At 37.2% G+C, this 23,468-nt stretch overlaps 1 protein-coding gene across 2 annotated transcripts in view; it reads right to left on the bottom strand.

The window, feature by feature from the left end:
• Positions 1 to 2,067: 2,067 nt before the first annotated feature.
• Positions 2,068 to 23,468, bottom strand: part of LOC129463631 (UPF0764 protein C16orf89-like) — a 36,441-nt gene continuing 15,040 nt past the window's right edge. Inside the window, exon 3 of one of the 2 annotated variants that reach the window (XR_008651249.2) lies at positions 2,068 to 2,832. The gene's annotated coding sequence lies outside the window, so the exon portion shown is untranslated. Of the gene's footprint in view, positions 2,833 to 9,944; positions 10,226 to 23,468 lie in introns of those variants that run through there. The other variant, XM_063618781.1, reaches the window with a different exon arrangement.

Genomic DNA, 23,468 nt, shown 5'->3' with positions numbered 1-23,468 from the left:
ATAACAAAGTATAGTATACTAAAAATTTGCTAAGAGAGTAGATTTTAGGTTTTGTTAGCACAAAAAAAGTTACTATGGAAGGTGATAGATATGTTCATTTACTTGACTGTAGTAATCATTTTACTATTTATATACATATTGATACATCCTGTTGCACACCATGTATACAATTTTTAAATGTAATTTCTTTTAGATTGTTTTCATTTAAATGTGGAATTGTGACTGTAGAGAGAAACTTCATGTTTCAGTATAAAACTATGCATCATTTACTACACACCATTCTGGAGGGGAGGAAGTTTTGGTACCAAGTTAAATATTAGACTAGATCTTGTTACCTTTCCCCCAGTTGTCAATTCGTACCAAATTTTCAATTTTCTCTGGTTTCTTCAATATGTAACTACATTCCTCGAAACTAATATTTTTAATTTTTTCTCCTCCTTCCTGATTGTCCTGAATAAGAACTAAAATCCAACGGCCCAGATTCCTATCGGGCCTGGAGGTTGACTTGCAGGTCGCCTTTTTCATTAGTATTTGACAAAGCCCTGGCTAAAGCCCACCTATTTTTTTTTTTTTTAGACTGAGTCTCGCTCTGTTGCCCAGGCTGGAGGGCAGTGGTGTGATCTCGGCTCACTGCAAGCTCTGCCTCCCGGGTTCATGCCGTTCTCCTGCCTCAGCCTCCCAAGTAGCTGGTACTACAGGGGCCCGCCACCACGCCTGGCTAATTTTTTATATTTTTAGTAGACACGGAGTTTCACCATGTTAGCCAGGATGGTCTCGATTTCCTGACCTCGTGATCCGCCCACCTCAGCCTCCCAAAGTGCTGGGATTACAGGTATGAGCCACTGTGCCCAGCCAAGCCCAACTATTTGATATGAACACTGAAGAACACACCACTCAGCAGATCAAGCATGAGCTGGATTTCTTTCTGGATAAATCATAACCTAGAACATCAAAGAAGTCTTGTAAAATATTTGAGTCATAAATGCCCTTGTATAAGAGATTACTACTAGATTTCTTATATAAAAGAAATTCTGAGAAAAATAGATACTTTTAAAATATTTCTATAGTAATATCTTTTAAAACTATAAGGGTCTATTTTTTTAAAGTATCTTCTGCTGACTTTCAATAAGCAATAGATTTTTAAAAAATTTTGAATAATCTTCAAATATATCCTCACATTACAATCTCATTATCTTCCCCATAATTTCTAAGAAACTTGGGCTCAAAATGAGTGAGAACTCAAAATAAAAAATGGTTTCAGGATGTAACCCAAAATGTTCATGAGCAGATTGTCTCACAGGCTGAGGTAATATACTTCTGGTATACCATGCTAGCTTTTAGATTGCAGTTTTTCGTTACTTCAATTATTGCTATGATTTGGCAGTTATCTTAAATTGGAGTTTGATTTCCAGACTTTAGGTGCAGAATTTGCTTATTGCCAAAATAACCTGATTAGAAATTTTCCCAAGCAAAAGATGGTAAATGAGCCCCAGTTTGGCCACTAACTCCAGTCAAGAGAGGAATAAATCCAGATTCCACAATGATAAAGGTAAATCATTACTTCAGTGTAGTAGGAATTGAGGATATATAGCCATATATCTATATCTGTATAGGTATATATCTATGTATACCTATATTTATATACAAAGACAATTAGTTGTTGGAATATAGATCAGCCTAATCCATATCAATAAAGAGTAATTGTGATTCAGAGTCGGCCTGTAAGATTATCATAACGAAAAATTGACAAATGACTAAAGTTAGGAAACATTACCATGTAGATATCTTAATATCAGCTGTTTCTGATAGACAAACCTTGGGAACTACTCTTGTTATCAAAGACATTTCTAAAACAGTTTTTAATTTCCACAACCCAACGTGAAAAAGTTACATTCTGAACCACTTTAAAAGGTTTTTTTGCTGGATAGTACCCAGTATACTTTAAAGATTCTTAACTACTTTTTGTATATCTGAGATTAGTGTGCATGGTATGTTCTTATATAGTTACAAATTTATGATATGTTTATATAGAAATGAGCCACATCCTCCAAAGGTGCTTGGAATTGTTCTTAGGGGTCCCATATAACCAAACACATTTATTTGATCTGCTTTCAGACAAAATCCACATTTATTTGTCAGAGGGTTACTTCATTTACAATATTTTTTTACAAAGAAATCTGAATTGAAAATCCTATGCAAATATACAATATGAGATTCATTAAATTGTAATAACTTTTTCAAATAGAGGAATCAAGTAGTTAAAACCCAAATATTCTTCATATTAACTTTATTGATTCAAAATATTCCAATAAATACATGTCATTTGGAAATGTGTATGACTATTACTAGTAAAGGAATTACTATACATTAACTATTAATTCTGCCAGCATGGAAAACATATGTCAGCAAAAGATTATTCAAAGAAAGTCAATTCAAAGGCCTCTCCCATTTAAGACTACATTATATATAGCCAATGATTATAATGGTTAGTTTGAATAACAAAAGTTTATTCATGCACATTATAATATTTATTTTTCCATAACAAATTACCCTAAAACTTTGTTGCTCAAAGCAACACACATCTACTATTTCACAGTTTCTGTTGGTTTCTTACGTGGGTTTTTTGCTTCAGGGTGTCTCACAAGGCTTCAACCCAAATACCAGCTGGTGCTTAAGTCTCCTCTGAAGAATTGACTGGGGAAGGATCCAGATCCAAGCCCACTTAGGTGTTGTTCGCAGGATTAATTTCTTCAAGGATTGTTGATGTAAAAGGCTTAATTCCTTGCTGTCTGTTGACTGGAGGACATCTTCAGTTCCTTGCCAGATGGGACTCTATAACACAGCAACTTTTTTCATCAAAGCCAACAAAAGAGAGATTCTGTAAGCAAGATAGAAGTCACCATCTTATGTAACCTAATCATAAAAGTGATATCCCATTACATTTTTGATATTTACTTGATTTGAAGCCAAGTCCAACCCACAAATTTAAGTATAGGGAATTACACAAGCACTTAAATACCAGAAAGTAAAGAATGTTGGGGTCATCTTAGAAGTTACCTACCATAATAATCAAATTCTTCAAACTAGGTGTTTAAAAGGAAAAAAATAGAGCAGTCAGAGATAGAAGTATGTTTAAATGTAGAGGAACAAAGGTAGGAATAATAGGACACTTCTTATTAAAAACAATGCAGAAGAGAAAAGAAGCCATCTTTAAAATACTGAAAGGAAAAAAGGCTGTTAACCAAGACATCTATGTTTATTAATAATATCTTTCAAAATGTTAATGAAGTTTTTTTTATAAATATAAAAACAGAAAATATTCATCACCAGCACAACTGCACTACAAGAAATATTAAAGGAATTTCCTCAGGTAGATGATGTATTGCATGTCTATTCATGTATAAACCATTACCCCAAAACACAACATCTTTAAACTATAAGGATTTACTATCTCACAAACTTTCTGAGACTTTAGAGTCCAAGAATGGGTTAGCTGGGGGACTCTGGGACAAAGACTTACACAGATATTTAGTCATGCTGGGGTTTTTGTTATTATTTTATTTTATTTTATTTTATTTTTTTGAGAGGGAGTCTCACTCTGTTTCCCAGACTGGAGTGCAGTGGCACGCTCTCGGCTCACTGCAAGCTCTGCCTCCCGGGTTCACGCCATTCTCCTGCCTCAGCCTCCCGAGTAGCTGGGACTACAGGCACCCCCACCACACCCGGCTATTTTTTTCTATTTTTTAGTAGAGACGGGGTTTCACCGTGTTGTCCAGGATGGTCTCGGTCTCCTGACCTCGTGATCCGCCTGCCTCGGCCTCCCAAAGTGCTGAGATTACAGGCGTGAGCCACCGTGCCTGGCTGGTTTTGGTTATTTTAACACTCAGTTGGGGTTTGAGAATCTGCTAACATGGTCATGCAATTGATTGCTAGCAAACTTCAATCCCTAGTGACTGCTGGCCAGAGGTTTCCATTTCTTGTCATAATGGGTTTCTCTAAAGGGTGCATCAGTGTCCTAATGACATGTCAACTGAGTTACCACAGAACAAGTGATCAGAAACAGAGATCCAGTGGTCATTATGAAGTCTATAATCTTTTATAACCTCACCTTGGAAATGTTGTCCATCACTTAGACTGTATGTTAGTCTCATATACAAACCCTGGTATAGTGTGGTAGGATACTACGCAAAGGTATGATTACAGGACTTGGGAATCACTGGGGCCACCTTAAGGTTAACTACCACAGTCTGCCCTTTGGCCCCCAAGGATTAATATCACTACAACCCGCAAAACATATGCATACTTTCTCAAGGCCTACAAAATCTCATCTCATTAAAACATCACCTCAAAATACAGAATCTTGTCTTCTGAATTACGTCTAAGTCTGGATTTTGCTGCTTGGGTTTGTTAATTTAGTTAACAATTTATTCAACCCTCACCCACACAAAATATAATCATGGGATATGCATAGAAAATCCACTATAGATCCTCACATTCAAAAGGGGATAAAATAAAAGGCAAAAGCAAACCCTCATTCATGTCAGTTCTGAAATCCTGCCAGGTAAACGTTGGAAGTTCCTTGATTAGCTCTCAACGCCTAAGAAAAATTCTCCCTGGCAGGCCGGTCGCGTTGGCTCATGCCTGTAATCCCAGCACTTTGGGAGGCCGAGGCTGGCAGATCACGAGATCAGGAATTCGAGACCAGCCTGACCAACATGGTGAAACCCTGTCTCTACTAAAAAAAATACAAAAATTAGCCAGGCATGGTGGGTGCACGCCTGTAATCCCAGCTACTCAGGAGGCTGAGGCAGGAGAATTACTTGAACCTGGTAGGCAGAGGTTGCAGTAAGCCAAGATTGCACCACTGCACTCCAGACTGGTCAACAGAGTGAGATTCCATCTCAAAAAAAAAAAAAAAAAAAAATTCTCCGTGGCTCTCAGCTCTACCATCTCTGCTCCAGGTTCTACCTTCTCATTCTTCTTTTCCTTGAAAGTTAGGACATGTTTGCAGCAGAATAATTTTCTCAGCCTGCTTCTCAAAAGCAGAACAGGTTGGGAGAGGAATGCAAAGACTTCTTTCTATTGTGTCTGGTCTGTGCCCTTTTCAGTTCACATTGGCAATATTTCTTCATATATGATTATTTTAAAATTGTAAATCTTCTGTGAATCTTACTGCAATTCACTCAGTTCAACAAAATTCACACCAACAGGCCAGGTGCCGTGGCTAATGTCTGTAATCCCAGCACTTGGGGAGGCCTAGGCAGGAGTATTACTTGAGGCCAGGAGTTGAAGACCAGCCGGGCCAACATGGCAAAATCCCATCTCTACTAAAAGTACAAAAATTAGCCTGGTGCGGTGGCACATGCCTGTAATCCCAGCTACTCGGTAGGCTGAGACAGGAGAATCACTTGAATCTGGGAGGCGGAAGTTACAATGAGGTGAGATCACACCATTGCACTCCAGCCTAGGCAGCATAGCAAGACTTCGTCTCAAAAAATAATAATAAAAAAACAAAAGTCACACCAATAAGTCTTTTCAAAGTAAGATATTCTTAATTTTAAATGGGCCTCTGCCTGGGCACAACACTGTCATCTTCCTAGAAGCCATAATAATGGATTCAGAGAATATGTGAAACACACCCTTAATATTTTTGTAGAGCCTTTTCTAACCGTGTAGCATTATGAGGTACCAATGTGGATGTTTATGAGATTTGAACAAAAGATTTTTACAATCACACCTTAGGTGCCACTATTTTCTAACTGCAGTGCCCTGGATTTGATCTTTGATCAGAAGCCATTCATTAATTTTGTACCTTTTGACACCTAAAAAGGCTAAGGATTTTTAAAACTGTCAAATATGTGGGGGTGTTTTGAAAAATTATTTCTTCAGTTTGTTTGTTTCTCATATCTTACAATAAGAAATAGGAAGTAATTAACTAGCTCTTTTGATAATCTGTTTGGAATTCTCCCTAGCTTATAAATCCAGTTTATCAAGGCAATTCTAACTTCCACATAACTGCAAATGACAATCTTGCTTAATTTTCTGCCACTACATCACAGGAACCCCCCCCCACCCCCAGTATTTATTTAACATATGTACATATTTTGGGCTACATGTGATAATTTGACATGTTTATATTAAGTGTAATGATCAAATCAGGGTAATTACGATATCTATCAGCTTAAACTTTTATCTTTTTTTACACTAGGTGGTAACCACCAATCTACTTTCTACTTTCATGTATTCACTTTCTTAGCTCCTAAATATGAGTGAGAATATACGATGTTTGTCTTTCTGTGACTGGATTAACTCACTTAATATATAGTTCCTTCCAGTTCCATCTATGTTCCTACAAATGATGGAATTTCATTCTTTTTCACAGCTGAATAATATTCCACTGTGCATATATATCATGTTTTCTTTCTTCATTCATCCATTGATGGGCACTTAGGTTGATTCTATATTTTGACTATTGTCAATAATGCTGCAGTAAACATGGGAGTCCATAAAACTCTTCAATATACTGATTTCTATTCCTGTAGATATATACACAGTAGTGGGATTGCTGGATCATGTTGTAGTTGTAGGTTTAGTTTTTTGAGGACCTCCATATTGGCTGTACTAATTTACATTGTCACCGACAGTGTGCAAGGGTTCCCCCTTCTCCACATCCCTTTCAGCATCAGTTATTCCCTTTTTTACTAGTCATTTCACCTTCAGTGAGAGGATATCCCACTGTGGTTTTGATTTGCATTTCTCTGATGATTGGTGATGTTGGTGATGTTCAACTTTTTTTTTTTTTTTTTGAGATGGAGTTGCCAACTCTTGTTGCCCATCCTGGAGTGCAATGGCGCGATCTCAGCTTACTGAAACCTCCACCTCCTGGGTTAAAGTGATTCTCCTGCCTCAGCCTCCCGAGTAGCTGGGATTACAGGCACCTGCCACCACGTCTGGCTAATTTTTTTTTGTATTTTTAGTAGAGACGGGTTTTCACCACATTGGCCAGGCTGGTCTCAAACTTCTGGCCTCAGGTGATCCACCCGCCTCGGCCTCCCAAAATGCTGGGATTACAGGTGTGAGCCACTGTGCCCTGGCCTGTTGAACATTTTTTCACATGCTTAGTTGTGTGTCTTCTTTTGAAAAATGTCTGTTCAGATACTTTGCTATTTTTAATCATATTATTTGGGCTTATTGCTGATGGCAGCAGAGGACCAACTAGACCAGCTGCTGCCACCATGCTGGCTGCAGCAGTGAGGCACAACTGGGACTGCACACTGCTGCACATCCGTGGAGCTGGGAGCTGGGGACAAATGAGAGTCCCACTTCTCCTGGATTGGTGGGGCAGGAAGTCTCTGGGTGTTGCAACCGCTGCCCAAATCACAGCTGTGAACCCAGGCTTCCTGCTCCATGGAGCTGGCAGGAACCCCACCCTCCTGGGCCTCCCTGTACACTTGAGGGGACCAGGAGCAGGCAGGAGCCCTGCTCTCCAGGGCCAGTTGCCACTGCCTAACGGGCAGACCTGGGCCTCCTACACCATGGAGCAGGAAGGAGCTCTAATGTCCACGCCCCGCCCCCACCACAGCTGGAGCCACCCAAACTGCAGCTGTGGACCCAGGCATCCCCGCACTCTTGGGGGCCTAGGAAAGTACCCCCCCGACGCTTGAAGGCCTGGAAATCTTTGCTCCCACTGCCTGGCTTCTCCCTGCTGTCAGTGCCCACTCTGATCTCAGAATAAAGTTGGGGCCAAGCTAGGGTGCTGTCACAGCCTGGACAGGTGTGCACACGCTTGGGGCAGTGTTGACATTCCAGCCCCCTGCCACCTCAGCTCCCTCCAGACTTTGGGTGCTGCTGAGCACAGGAGGGAAGCTAATGGAGGGCTGAGGGCAGCTCTGCACTGGCCTGCAGGTGCCCCTTGGCACCTACAGCCTGGACACCATGAATGGCAGCAGGAGGCAGACAGGGTTTTGGGTGGAAGGGGACAGGTCCCTGGTGAGGCTCTACCTTCAGACCAGGGAGGGCCTGAATGCTGGGGGCCAGGTTGCCAGTCCCACAGACAGGAGTGGGAACTTGTGGTGCCTTTTTGGGGCCCACCCATGGCCACTCATGGACAAACCAGTGTGCACTTCCTGCCCTCTGAGACCCATAAAAGCCTGGGCTCAGCCAGAGCTGAGCAGACGTTGGGATGATCAGCTGCAGGGAGGAGTTACCAGGCTCCAGGGCCTCCTGTCTTCTGAGGGCTGAACACTCCGTGTGAAGACCTGCCTACAGAGAGGAGCCACCTACTCCAGGGCCTCCTATGAGCTATTCTGTCACTTAATAAAGCTCCTCTTCACCTTGCTCGCCCTCCACTTGTCCACATACCTCATTCTTCCTGCATGCAGGACAAGGACTTGGGACTGGCTGAATGGCATGGCTACAAGAGCTGTGACACAAACAGGGCTGAACACACCCTTTATTATCACATTGTGGGTAAAGAGAAGGAGAGAAGAGCTGTAATCCTTTGGGGACCCCAGACCTGGGAACTCCCCAAGCCAGGGATGTGACTCCTTCTTTGGGGCCTTGCAGTTCCTGGAATCTCCAAGCTTCTGGGCACCACTGCATTTCCCAGTGGCAGCTGTGGAAGCTGTTTGCAGTGTGCCAGGTCCAGCTGCAGCCTCACAGAGAACTGTTGCCCATGCCGGTACTTGGAGCTGCCCTCCCCATTGCAGCAGCCAGCATGTCTGACTGTGCTCAGTGGGCAGACCCCACACTCGTTGGCTCACATATCCCTCGCCACTCCACACCTGGCTTGCCCTTGGCAGGCATGGAATCTAGGTCTGTATCATGACCCGAGCACAGCCTGCCAGGCTGAGTGGGCTGAACGAGCCCAGTGGGCCTAAGCGAAACTCAGGCAAAGGCACCGCTGGCCACAGAGGTTTCTGGCCAGAAAAGCAACACCCCAAGGTTCCTACAATATTGCTATTGAGTTGTTTGAGTTTCTTGTCTCTTCTGGTTATTAATCCCTTGTCAGATGAATAAATTGCAAATGTTTTCTCCAGTTCTGTGCGTTGTCTCTTCACTTTGTTGTTTCTTTTGGTCTGCGAAATCTTTTCAGCTTGATGTGATCTCATTTGTCTATTTTTGCTTTTGTTGTCTATGCTTTTGAGATCTTACTCAAAAGATCGTTGCCCAGACCAATGTCCTTGAGCATTTTCCCAATGTTTTCTTCTATTAGTTTTATAGTTTCAGGTCTTAGATTTAAATCTTTGGTTAATTCTGATTTGATTTTTGTATATGATGTGAGATAGAAGTGTAGTTTTACTTTTCTGCATATGGTTATCTATTTTTCCCAACACTGATGAAAAAAATTAAAAAGGACACAAAAAATGGAAAAATATTCCATGCTCATTGATTGGAAGAATTAATATTGTGAAAATGCCAAAACTACCTTAAACAATGTACAGATTCAATGAAATCAGTCTCCAAATACCAATGATGTTCTTCATAGTAATAGATAAAACAGTCCTGAAATTCATATGGAACCACAAAAGATTCTGAATAGCCAAAGGAATCCTGAGCAAAAAGAACAAAGCTTTAGGCATCACATTAGCTGACTTCAAAATATACTACAAAGCTATACTAACTCAAAACAGCATGATATTAGAATAAAAACAGACACATAAACAACAAGACAGAATAGAGAACAAAAAACTATATATATTTTTTTATAAACCAACTAATTTCGCCAACAGTACCAAGAACATACATTGGGAAAAGAACAGTCTCTTCAGTAAATGGTACTGGGAAAACTGGTTAACCATATGCAGAAAAATGAAACTAGATGTCTATCTCTGCCCAGATTTTTAAAATAACATTTATGTCGCTCTCTTCAAGTCATTTTAGACCCTCACTAATACCTACTGTCATTTCAAAGCCACTCCTAAATCACAACGCTTTACTTCCAGTTGTCAAAATCTTTATTAGTTATATACTGTGGCATAACAATCCATACAGTGCTTAGCAATTTAAAGCAATAAATATTTATTAATTCACAAAGCTTCATATTGTGAAGAATTTATGAATAGGTTATCTGCATAGCACTGGCTTAGGATTCATCATATAGCTGGAGTACAATGTGAGAGGAAAATACATATGTTGTAGATACCAAGAATTGGGGATCATGGGACAATCTTGAGGACTGCCTGCCACAGAAGCAAAACAATACCAGATGGATATTCAGATATACCTAATGGAAGGAAGAATATTAGAAATGGTAACAACATAATTAAATATATAAGACTTTTCTTATTATTAAATACCTTTAGAGGACAATTGTCTTTAATTAAACATAGTAACAATATAGTGTCCTTAATAGAAATATATTATTTGATGTTCACGTAGGCCCATTTGTTACATTGAGTCTAATTACTCTATTTAAAATGTTAACTAAACATTCCAAGGTGTAAATAAAGGTAGCATATTTAAATATTGTATGACAAAAATAACACAAGGGCTAGGAGTAGGGTAACTGAATAAAATTTTGAAGGTTTATTATGGGAATGTAGTGGATCATCACAGTATGAAGGAAAAGGTTAATAAATTAAAGATGTACACTATGAACACTAAAGCAAACACTAACATAAAAAAACAGAGTTATAGCTAATGAGCGTTCTGGAAGACAAAAGTTAATTAAAAGCATCACTCAATCAAAAAATGGCAGAGGCAGAGGAAAAGGAGGAGAAAGGAACAGATGGAACAAATAGAAAATAATAGCAAGTTGATAAATTCTAAGCTAACTAAGTAATCACTTTACAAATAACCTAAATATTACTAAAATAAATTAAAGATTTAAGTTCTGCACAGCAAAATAAACTATATCAACAGAATAAACAGACAACCTATGCCTAGTGCAGTGCCTCACGCCTGTAATCCCAGCACTTTGGAAGGCTGAGGTGGGCAGAACGCTCAAGATCAGGAGTTCAAGACCAGCCTGACCAACATGGTAAAACCTCATCTCTACTAAAAATACAAAAATTAGCAGGGCATAATGGCAGGCACCTATAATCCCAGCTACTCAGGAGGCTGAGGCAGGAGAATTGCTTGAATCCGGAAGGTGGAGGTTACAGTGACCCGAGATTGTGCCACTACACTTCAGACTGTGTGATAGAGTGAGTGACACTTTGTCTCAAAAAAAAAAAAAAAAATAGAACCAGACAATCTACAGAATAGGAGAAAATATTCATGAACTATGCATCCAACAAAGGTCTAATATCCAGAATCTATAAGGAACTTTAACAAATCAAAAAGCCAAAACCAAATAACTCCATTAAAAAATGTAAAAAAAGCATGAACAGACACATTTCAAAAGAAGACATACAAGCAGCTAACAAATATTTGAAAAATGTACATCATCACTAATCATCCCAGAAATGCAGATCAAAACCACAAACAGATAACATCTCACACCAGTCAGAACGTTTATTATCAAAAAGTTACAAAACAACCCATGCTGCTGGTGAGGCTGCAAAGAAAAGAGAACACATACACTTTTGGTGACAATGTAAATTAGTTCTGGCACTGTGGAAAGCAGTTTGGAGATTTCTCAATGACCTTAAAACAAACTACCATTCAACCCAGCAATCCTGGTACTGGGATTACTGGTACACGCTCAAAATAAAATAGATCATTATACCAAAAAGACACATGCACTCATGTGTTCATCACTGCACTATTAACAATAGTGAAGACAGAATCACCCTAGGTGTCCCTCAGTGGTAGATTGTATAATCTGCAGAGTATATGTAGTGCATACACACCATGGAATATTATGCAGCCATAACAAGAATGAAATCGGCCTGGCACAGTGGCTCACGCCTGTAATCCCAGCACTTTGGGAGGCCGAGACGGACGGATCACGAGGTAACACAGGTGAAACCCCATCCCTACTAAAAATATAAAAAATTAGCTGGTGTAGTGGCGGGCACCTGTAGTCCCAGCTACTCGGGAGGCTGAGGCAGGAGAATGGCGTGAACCTGGGAGGCAGAGCTTGCAGTGAGCCGAGACCGCGCCACTGCACTCCAGCCTGGGTGAAAGAGTGAGACTCCGTCTCAAAAAAAAAAAAAAAAAGAATGAAATCATGTTTTTGCAGCAACTGGAGCTGGGGGGTCATAATCCTAAGAGAGTTAATGCAGGAAGAGGAACCCAAATACAACATGTTCTTACTTGTAAGTGGGAGCTAAACCTTGAGTACACACAGACATAAACATGAGAACAGTAGACACTGTGGACTGCTAGTGGGGGATGGAGGGGGCGGGGCATGGACTTAAAAACTACTTATAGTGTACTATGTTCACCACCTGGGGCAATATACTCATGTACCCTTTGCAGCTGAAATAAAAGTTACAATTTTAAAAAAATAAATCAATAAAAATACAAAATAATGTAGTTATAAAAGAAAAAATTTGAGAGATACGTATTGTTAGTTTGCAAAACTTGATATTGTTAATACATCAGTCTTTCTCAAACTTATCTATATATTCATGCATCCCTATCAAAATCCCAGTAGAATTTTTTGAAGAACTTCAAAAGCTGTTTCAAAAATTCATATCCACATGCAAAGATTCTATAACAGCCAAATCGTATTTGGAAATAAGAACCAAGTTGCATGACTAATACCACAACAAAAGTCTAAACGTTAAAAGTGTACTATTTTTAACATATGGATGCTTAGAATATGCTTCTTAATTAACTTTCTAAATGCCTATTTTGATCATTTTCCGTGATAAAAAACTGATTTCTTAAATGCCTAAAGTTTATTTTCTTTCTTAAAGTAAAAACACCATATCTCAGCCTTTTAATGTAGACATGTTTTTTTTTTTTCTCTTTGCCTTTTTTTAACATTCAATTAGACTCAAACGGGTACATTACTCTAAAATGTTTAAAACACTCTAAAAATACAGTTAGCAAGATTCAGTACAGAATAGATGTGCCATTTGGTGGAATGTGATGTCTATCTGTAGTTAATGTACCTTCTCTAAGTGCACTATCTCTTATTTTTCTGTAATGTATACAGATCTATATAAAATATTAACTTCCATGGCTTGAATTTGGGGCAAATATAACCATAAAACATAATACATTCCGAGGGCATATTGATTACTATTACACTGAGTGTGAAAGAAAAAAAAAAAAGCTTGATGAAGAAACAGTGACAAGAAATAACAATAAAGAACTTTTGTCAACTTATTTTAATGTGGTGGTAACTGAAACATTTATTTTTATCACCTGTCAAATGAGAAATCATTTGTTTTAAAGAGAGAAATGCCAAACATTGTAGAATGAGACACCAAAGAAAAAAAGTTCATGTCAGTGAAGATGCTTATATGGTCATAGAAATTTAAAGCCTTAGTGCATGAAGACATTATTTACAGATAGGAGAGGTGCTCAACAGTTTGGATTGAGGTTTGAACTAACCTATGCCTCACAAAGCATTAACTGACAGACATACGGGTTTCATTGTGTCTGTGTCAGTTTTAAACAACAAAAAAAATTGGAGAATGGTTTGTATAGTTTGCCATCTGTTGCAAATATTTTTAACACTATATAATTTGCATATGACAATAAAAGAATGTGGACAGCTTATTTCCTGATTGCCTTAAATTATCCATCTCTCTGTGCCTTCCTGGACGTCCTGGAGGCTGAGACTGTGGGTTACATCATCTGGGCTCCATTGCTCTCTGGCTTTCTCTTGTATGTACAATGCAAGTTACTGACAGATCAGAGAAAGAGGAAGGTCAGCCATTCCTTCTCATTCTCTTCATGTTTTAGCACCACCTGTCAGAGAATAGTTGTTCCCTTCCTGGACTACAGCATTTCTGAGTACACTTCTCAGATTTTTCTAACACCATTTTCTACCCTTAACAATACAGACGTAGGTGTTATAATAACTCTTCGCAGTTGCTTTTCTCTGAATAGCTCATCATCTCTTCTATATTCTGCTAAATCTGCTCATAAATCTGTAAATATTCCCTTCATTTGAACCATTAGGAGAATCCTGTTTACTGTAGCAACCCTGTCTGATAAAGTGTATTACTAAGTAAGCGTGATTTTATGGCAGGACTGTTGTAATTTTAAAAAATAAATATCGACATTTTTTATTAAGTTGCAAATATACTAGCCAGGAGTGGTGACTCACTCCTGTAATCGCAGCACTTTGGGAGGTAGAGAATAGTTTGAGACTAGGAGTTCAAGACAACCCTGGGCAATAAAACAAGATCTTGTCTCAACCAAAAATTTAAACATAAAAAATAGAAGTAGCACATGTTTAATATTAGTATGAAATAATATCTGAAAGTTATTGAATTTTAGAATATAATATGTAGTACTATAAGCAACATATATGTATTATCTCTTTCAATTCTCACAACAGTCCTAAAAACTAATGTTGCAAACTAATCAAAGTCAATCCAGTAGCAGTTCTTAATTGTAAAATTCTTTTGGTAAATATTAATTAACTTGAGTGGTGGACTATCCAGAGGTATTTTCTAACTTCACTAATATGTAGAATATAACTATGAAAACAAATAATAGAGTAAATTCTGCCAAAAAGGCACTAGTCCTGTTTTTAATAGGTTCACTGAAAGGCTGGCACTTTATCTATCCAGAAGCAGAAATTACGTGAGGAGACAGTGTCTTCTATGAAGTAGGGGAAAAACAGGACTAATGGGAATTAGAGTCTGAGCACTGCTCAGCAGCTATTCAAAGATCAGCTTTCTAGTTTCTTGTAACTCATTCTCACAACAAAAGTGAGTTCCATAAAACTGTGAGACCCATAAAAACAAAGACAGTGTGTCCCAAGCATTTGTCTTGAACACCATTCATTTTGTGAATAAAACTGATTTTTAATATTTCTCTGGTTAATTGAAATGCCCTCTGGTACAGGTTTCAATAATGATATTTAATAGGTACAGGAAAGCACATCTGTTACATTGATTCTGTTAATGTATTTCAAATGTTAATCACCTCAAGATGTAGATTAAAGATAATACAATCATAGAGTATAATGCTTAGACATAAGCATTTTTAATCATTTTTTCCATCAGAAAAAAAAATCAAGTCCTAAATAGAGACAAAGATTTTCTTATAATTAAGAGATGAAGAGGACCATGCCCCCAGAATCACTATAACAGATGTGGTAATATGTTGTATATACTATTTCATAAGGCCATGTCCACTCATTCCATTTCACCATCTGATTATTCACCAGTATCTCTCCTCTCTCTCTCTCTCTCTCACTCTCATTCTCACTTTGCTCTCATTGTTGGTCAGTTACTTATGCACGTATGCATACACACATGCACATGCACACACACACACACACACAGAGTGTGTGCGTGTGAGACAGAGAGACAGAGAGAGAGAGAGAGATTTTGCTAAATTTTTGGATAGTTATTATTTGATGCTTCACTCCTGAACACTTAGGTATGTCTTAATAACATGGACATTGCCCTACATATCATAATACAATTACCAAACTCAGAAAAGTTAACATTAATACTGCCAAAGGAAAAATTTCACCAGTCTAAGGTAAATAGTTAAGAAAAACTCTACTCGATTTCTATTGGAATCCTGGAGAGAGACCAGAACATAGACTGCATTCACCTGCCCCGAAGCAATGTCAAGGTTTTTAAAAGCTGGGGTCGGCCTTCTGTGTTTGCTGATTATTCTTAACCAAAGTAAAAGTCAACTTTCTTTTATCTTCATGACAGAAGGTGGTGTTACCGCTTGGAGCAAAACACATAGAAATTAGGTGTCTACTCTCCTACAAAGACTCAGAGATAGGAACACTATATTCCTTGATGATTACATTGCAAAGGAATGGCTCCCGGGTCCTTAAAAAAATCGTGGTTTCATCAAAAAGCTAGAAAAATCTCAAGCCTACATCCTAATTTGGCAAACCAAATCATACAGAAAAGAACTAGAGAATCAAGAGCAACCGGACCCCAAAGCTAGCAGAAGACAAGAAATAACCAAGTTCAGAGTGGAACTGAAGGAGATAGAGATGAAAAAAAATAAAAAACCCTTCACACAAATAAATGAATCCAGGAGCTGTTTTTTTTGAAAAAATAATAAAATAGATATACCACTAGCTAGACTTATAAAGAAGAGAGAGAAATAAAATAGACACAATGAAAATGATAAAGGGATATCACTGCTGACCTTATAGGAACATAAACAACCGTCAGAGAATACTATAAACACCTCTATGCAAATAAACTAGAAAATTTAGAAGAAGAAATAGATAAATTATTGGAAACATACACCCTCCCAAGACTGAACCAGGAAAAAGTTGAATCTCTAAATAGACAAAAAAGAAGTTCTGAAATTAAGACAGTAATAAGTAGCCTACCAACCAAAAAGAGCCCAGGTCAAGATGAATTTTCAGCTGAATTCTATCAGAGATAAAAAGAGGAGCTGGTACCATTTCTTCTGAAAGTATTCAAAACCATTAAAAAGGAGGGACTCTTCCATTACTCATTGTATGAGGCCAGCATCATCCTGATACCCAAACCTGGCCGAGATACAACAAAAAAAGAAAACTTCAGGCCAATGTCCCTCAACATCAATGCAAAAATTCTCAGTGAAATATTGGCAAACCAAATCTAGTAGCACATCAAAATCAAGTTGGCTTTATCCCTGAGATGTAAGTATGCAAATCAATAAGTGCAATTCATCACATAAACAAAACTAAACACAAAAACCACATGGTTATCTCAACAGACACACACAAAAAAGCCTTCAATAAAATCCCTTCATGTTAAAAACTTTCCATAAACTAGGTATTGATGGAACACAACTCAAAATAATAAGAGCCATATATAACAAAACCACAGCCAATATTATATTGAATGGACAAAAGCTGGAAGCATTCCTTTTGAAAACTGCCACAAGACAAGGATGCCCTCTCTCAACACTCCTATTCAGCATAGTGGAAGTTCTGGCCAAAGCAATCAGGCAAGAGAAAGAATTAAAGAGTATTCAAATAGAAAGTGAGACCGCATCCAGTCTATCCTTGATGGGCATTTGGGTTGGTTCCAAGTCTTTGCTATTGTGAATAGTGCTGCAATAAACATACATGTGCATGTGTCCTTATAATAGAATGATTTATAATCCTTTGGGTATATACCCAGTAATGGGACTGCTGGGTCAAATGGTATTTCTGGTTCTAGATCCTTGAGGAATCGCCACACTGTCTTCCAAAATGGTTGAACTAATTTACACTCCCATCAACAGTGTAAACGAGTTCCTATTTCTCCACATCCTCTCCAGCATCTGTTGTTTCCTGACTTTTTCTTGATTGTCATTTTAACTGGCCTAAGATGGTATCTCATTGTTTTGATTTGCATTTGTCTAATGACCAGTGATGATGAGCTTTTATTCATGTTTGTTGGCTGCATAAATGTATTCTTTGAGAAGTGCCTGTTCATATCCTTCACCCATTTTTTGATGGGGTTGTTTGTTTTTTTCTTGTAAATAACGTTTAAGTTCCTTGTAGATTCTGGATATTATACTTTTTTCAGATGGATAGATTGCAAAATATTTCTCCCATTCTGTAGGTTGCCTGTTCACTCTGATGATAGTTTCTTTTGCCGTGCAGAAGCTCTTTATTTTAATTAGTTCCCATTTGTCAATTTTGGCTTTTGTTGCAGTTACTTTTGGTGTTTTAGTCATGAAGTCTTTGCCCACGCTTATGTCCTGAATGGTATTGCCTAGGTTTTCTTCTAGAGTTTTTATGGTTTTTAGGTCTTACCTTTAAGCCTCTAATCCATCTTGAGTTAAATTTTGTATAAGGTGTAAGCAAGGGGTCCAGTTTCAGTTTTCTGCATATGGCTAGCCAGTTTTCCCAACACCATTTATTAAATAGGGAATCCTTTCCCCATTGCTTGTTTTTGTCAGTTTTGTCAAAGGCCAACAAATCATTTTACAGAAGTCTTAATAAAATTTGTATAACATATAATTGAAAATTGGTTAATGTATAAAGCATGGTTTACCAAATAGAGCAAAAAAGAGCAGACCATTCCCTTACTATTGTGACAGTATTTGTTAATTAAATAACAATAATAATAATAATAAAACCAAAAAAAAAACCCTAAAGGTAGAATAAATACAGAAACTAAAACAAAATAAAGTAAGTAGTACTGCCTTGCAGTTTTGAAAAAATCTTCTCATGCTGCTATTGTTGATGCTCTCTTGGAAGACATGATATTTATCCATAAGCTAATTCACAGCTATTAATTATCCAAAAGAATCTACAAGTAGATAGAGGCCCTATCAAGATAATAGTGAAATATAAACTGTGTTATGTTAAAGAGTTAGAACAATATAAACAGAAGTGTTAGAAGACCAGTGCATCCTGCTAGCATGGATTTTTCAAATAAATGATCACAGAAGTATACCACTGATTTAGATAATTCCTAAATGAAAGAAATAATTCTATACCCAATGTGGCTACAAACTTTTGTGACTAGACACTTGCAGATTATAATATAATTAACTGATGGCAGTGGGTGAAGGTGGAAATTTAGCAAACATGCACTGAGAAAGCCAAACTGCTCTACTCCCTCCCAAGATAACAAATGGTATACTCTTTCCAAAACAATAGTAATGTAAAGGAAACAGACAAATCTAGATCAGCAATGTGAGAATAAGAGATCACCCAGAATTTGATATTATTGATACAAATCATGTATCTTCTTATCTTCAGTGTTATTTGTAACCTGACTTTGGGGGTGGGAAGAAAATATGCAGACAGTAGTTACCATATATGTGTTAGATAAGCATAAAAATTTGATACTATCTCCCCTTGAACAACTTCCTTCCAATTAAAAGGTGTCATTAAAGTGAAGATGAAGAAAAGGTGGAAGAACAAAATCAAGTGAAATTGTTTACATAACTACTGAAAAACGGAATTACAAACAAAGGAGAAAATGGATCAGTTTGCCACTAGAGAACTGGTAGCACATTATCAGTAGCTGAGAGGTTGAAAAATAGCTTCAACTTTAGATATAACATATACTCTGCTGGCTGAATTAAAATTCAGTGTTGAGAATCACAAATGAAGCATAAAATAGTTGATAAGGGGCTAAATTCTCCTCCTTGCTTAAATGGGAAGGAATCTGAAAATAATCAACTGAAGGGAAGAGATCTAACACAATCCCTGACAAAAGGTGCCAGGGTCTTAGGCAATGATATAAGAGAAACGTTTACAAGAAATATGTGGAGATGACTAGACATAGTAAGTGTGCAACGTGCGTGGGAGGGATAAGGAGAATACTCTGAAAGGCCCAAAGGTACAATGTGGTGGGTACATATATGGTCTGGTGGAAAATCGAAAAACATGACAAGAGATATGCTTTGTGTTATGTCACCATTACATTAAAGTATGAGTGAGATGATAACATCATTACATTGACAGGCCTAGGTACTAAGCCTTCTGACATAAAGTGCAATAAGTTTATAGAATGTCAACCCTGCTCCTGCTACCAGCTACTTTACTGCTAGAACAGATTTCTCCAACATGAATAATTTATAACCACTTTAATACGAATAGTAAATATGCAATTTGTGGACCATTGAGTAGACAACTCAGAGAGGTATGGCCTCAGGCGTGAAAAAAAAATTAGCCCAAATAGAGAGCCAAGAAATAAATGCAACTAAATTTTGACAAGACAACCAAAAAGACACGATGGGGAAAGGATAGCCTTTACTAGGAAGACTGAATTTCTTCATGAAATGAGTGAAATCGGAGTCATGTCATACACAGCAATCAACTCAAAATGGATAAAAGACCTAAATGTAAAAAATGAAACCACATAAATCTTCAAGTAAAATATAGGAGAAAAGCACCTCAACATTTGTTCTTGGCAATTACTTTCTAAATATCAAAGAAAAAGCTCAGGCTACAATAGCAAAAATAAATAAATAAGACTATATCAAAATAAAAGCTTCTGCCGGGCGTGGTGGCTCACACCTGTAATCCCAGCACTTTGGGAAGCCGAGGCGGGTGGATCATGAGGTCAGGAGATCGAGACCACGGTGAAACCCCGTCTCTACTAAAAATACAAAAAATTAGCCGGGAGCGGTGGCGGGCGCCTGTAGTCCCAGCTACTCCGGAGGCCGGGGCAGGAGAATGGCGTGAACCTGGGAGGCGGAGCTTGCAGTGAGCCGAGATTGCACCACTGCACTCCAGCCCGGGAGACAGAGCGAGACTCCGTCTCAAAAAAAAATAAAAGCTTCTGCACACCCAAACAAAAATAAACAAAACAAGGCAAACTACAGACTGTGAAAAAATATTTGCAAGCCATGTATCTGATAAAGGGTTAGCATCAAAATTTATAAAGAATCATTACAACTCAATAGTAGAAAAACAAATAGCCTAATTTAAAAAGGGGTAAAGGTCCTGAACAGACATTTCTCTAAAGAAGATATAAAAATGGCCGGGCGCAGTGGCTCACGCCCGTAAACCTAGCACTTTGGGAGGCCAAGGAGGGCAGATCACCTGAGGTTGGGAGTTCGAGACCAGCCTGGCCAACATGGCAAAACCATGTTTCTACTAACAATAATATGAAAAGGTGCTCAACATCACTAATCATCAGGGAAATGCCAATTAAAACCACTACGAAGAGTCACTTCACACCTGTAAGGATGTTTATTATGAAAAAATAAGAGAGACAATAAATGTTGGCTAGAGTGTGGAGTTAAGGGAACCCTAATACACTGTTCGTGGGAATGTAGACCGGTACAGCCATGTGGAAAGCAATGTGGCAGATCCTAAAGTAATTACAAATAGAACTAACGTATGACCCAGCAATCCATCTTTTGGATACATACCAAATAGAGATGAAATCACCACCTCAAAGAGATATCTGTACTCCTATGTTCATTGCAGCATTATTTATAATAGCTAAGATATGAAAACAAAATGTCACTGATTAATGAATAAAGAGAATATAGTATGGATATACAATGGAATATTATTCAGCCTTAATAAAGAAGGAGATTTGGTCATTTGCCACAACATGCATGACCCTAGAGGACATTATGCCAAGTAAAATAAGCCAGATACAGAAAGAAAAATATTCTACGATCTCATGAATTTGTGGAATAGAAAACATAAAGTTCAAATCCATAGAGGTAAAGAATTAAACGGTGGTTATGACGGGTCAGAAAGAATAGGGGGAAAGAAAATGGTGAGATGTAGGTCAAAGGATACATGTTTGGACATTTAATGTACAAGGTGAGGACTAAAATTAATACAAGGTGAGGACTAAAATTAATTTAATGTACAAGGTGAGGACTAAAAAAATACAGATTTTTTGCTAAATAAGTAAATTTTAGCTGCTCTTGTCACAAAGAAAAAGTATATGAGATATTTTAATCTGCGTCACTATAGTAATCATTTTATAACTTACAAGTATCACATAACATCATGTTGTAAACGTCAAACATATGTAATACAACTTATTTTTAAAAATTAGTCCCGGATACATACTGTTCTGGCACTACCTGCCATCAAACCTGCCATCAAACTATTTTCATGCAAGCTGATTGTATTTTAAAACAAAACTCAAGAATATTTATAGTATGTAAAAATATCCAGTGCTCAATAAGGTAAAATTATTGTGTCTGGCCTTCAATCAAAAATTAACAGGAAAGAAAAGAGGGATAAAAATATGACCCATCATGATGAGAAAAATAAACCAAAAAAGTCGAGAAATGACAGCAATAAGCCTTATGCTGGCTAATATCCCTTGTATATATAGCTATGCTTTGGAGCCAAACAGTATCTGTGATGCTGTTGCATTTAGTTTTCTACATAAATTATTGCCATAGCAACATTTAGAATATTTAGAATATGTAGTTTTCAGTAATCAAGTTTCAGATTTTCAATCTCGACTTAAAATCTCTCATGTAATATAGTGTTTATTGTAACATGTTTTGGAAATTCTCATAGGTTTATTTGTTATTAAAATTTTATTTTTATGACTGTTTCTTACACATTATTTTTGATCCTTTTTCTTTTATATATGTGCCTTTGTTAACTGTACACTTAAGGAAACAACAGTGATGATTGAGGTTTTATTTTTGATAAACTGTCTTTCTATAATCCATTTGGGAAGTGATAAATTACTGTTTGTAATTTCATCATCTAATATTTTTCTTCTGCTGCATGCTAATAAATGGCTCCATTAAACTATTGATTGTTACTATCTGTAAACTGAATTTATCACAGCTGCATCACTGTTTTCTATTATGTAGTAATTTTCTCTTCATTTGTTTCATTTTGTTACATACATCTAAACACCCTGTATTACAGACAATATAGGTTGCACATTTATCATGATGTTGCTTTTCATGATTATTTTATTCAAAACGTAAGTGGATTTAAAATATAGATATTATTAACAGAGGAACATAATTTTAAAAAATATGATTAAATTACTTAAAATTCAATGTTCCAAGGTGTTACCACTGTAATAAAAAGTAAACTAATAATATCTCTCTATTTTAAAATAATTTCTAAACATAAACTAATAATATCTCTATTTGAAAATAATTTCTAAAAGTAAACTAATAATATCTCTCTATTTGAAAACAATTTCTAATATACTCATATATATTTAGGTTTAAAGGATGGCCCTAAATCTGTTATATCTTAGTCCTTACCATGTAGCCTTTCCTTTAGATTATTGAAGTATCCTCATCCTTCCAAGTTTGCTATAGTTAACTAAGGTTAGGTCCTGTTGATTGCAACCAAATAAACTTTGACACAACCTAAGTGTCCATCTATGAACAAATGGATAAAGAAACTTTGGTATATATACATACAATGAAATATTATTCAGCCCTAAAAAAGGAGGACTTTCAACCATTTAGATGAAACTGGAGGACATTATGCTAAATGAAATAAGTCAGACACAGAAAGAGAAATATTGCATGATCTCATTTGTGGAATCTTTAAAAAAGGTTAATATATCGAGATAAAGAATAAAACAGTGGTTACCAGGGTTGGGGTTGTCAAGGGGGGATGAAATGGGAAAATATACTTAAAAAAATACAAAGAAGCAGATCTGTAGGATAAACAAGTCAAAAGATCTAATGTATAACATGAGGACTGTCACTAATAATAGTATATTCAAAATTTTTGCTAAATGAGTAGATTATAGCTGCTCTTGCCACAGGGGTAAAATGGGTAACTATGTGAATTGATCGATGTATTAAATGTGTTCCACTATAATAAGCACTTCATTTAAATAAATTTTATTTTGTATCCAACGTGATGTTATATATCTTGTAACTTCAATACAATATAAAATTTATTTTTAAAAAATAGTAGGCAAAAGAGACATAACCTAATGGAACTTACACTTCAGTGGGAAATTTAGGCATTAAATCCACAACTGCATACTGATACAATGACAGATTGTATA

The sequence above is a fragment of the Symphalangus syndactylus genome, chromosome 15 (genome assembly GCF_028878055.3).
Source record: "Symphalangus syndactylus isolate Jambi chromosome 15, NHGRI_mSymSyn1-v2.1_pri, whole genome shotgun sequence".
Lineage (NCBI taxonomy): Eukaryota > Metazoa > Chordata > Mammalia > Primates > Hylobatidae > Symphalangus > Symphalangus syndactylus.
Note: the sequence above shows the minus strand (reverse complement) of the source record. Positions and strands in the feature narration are given on the sequence as shown.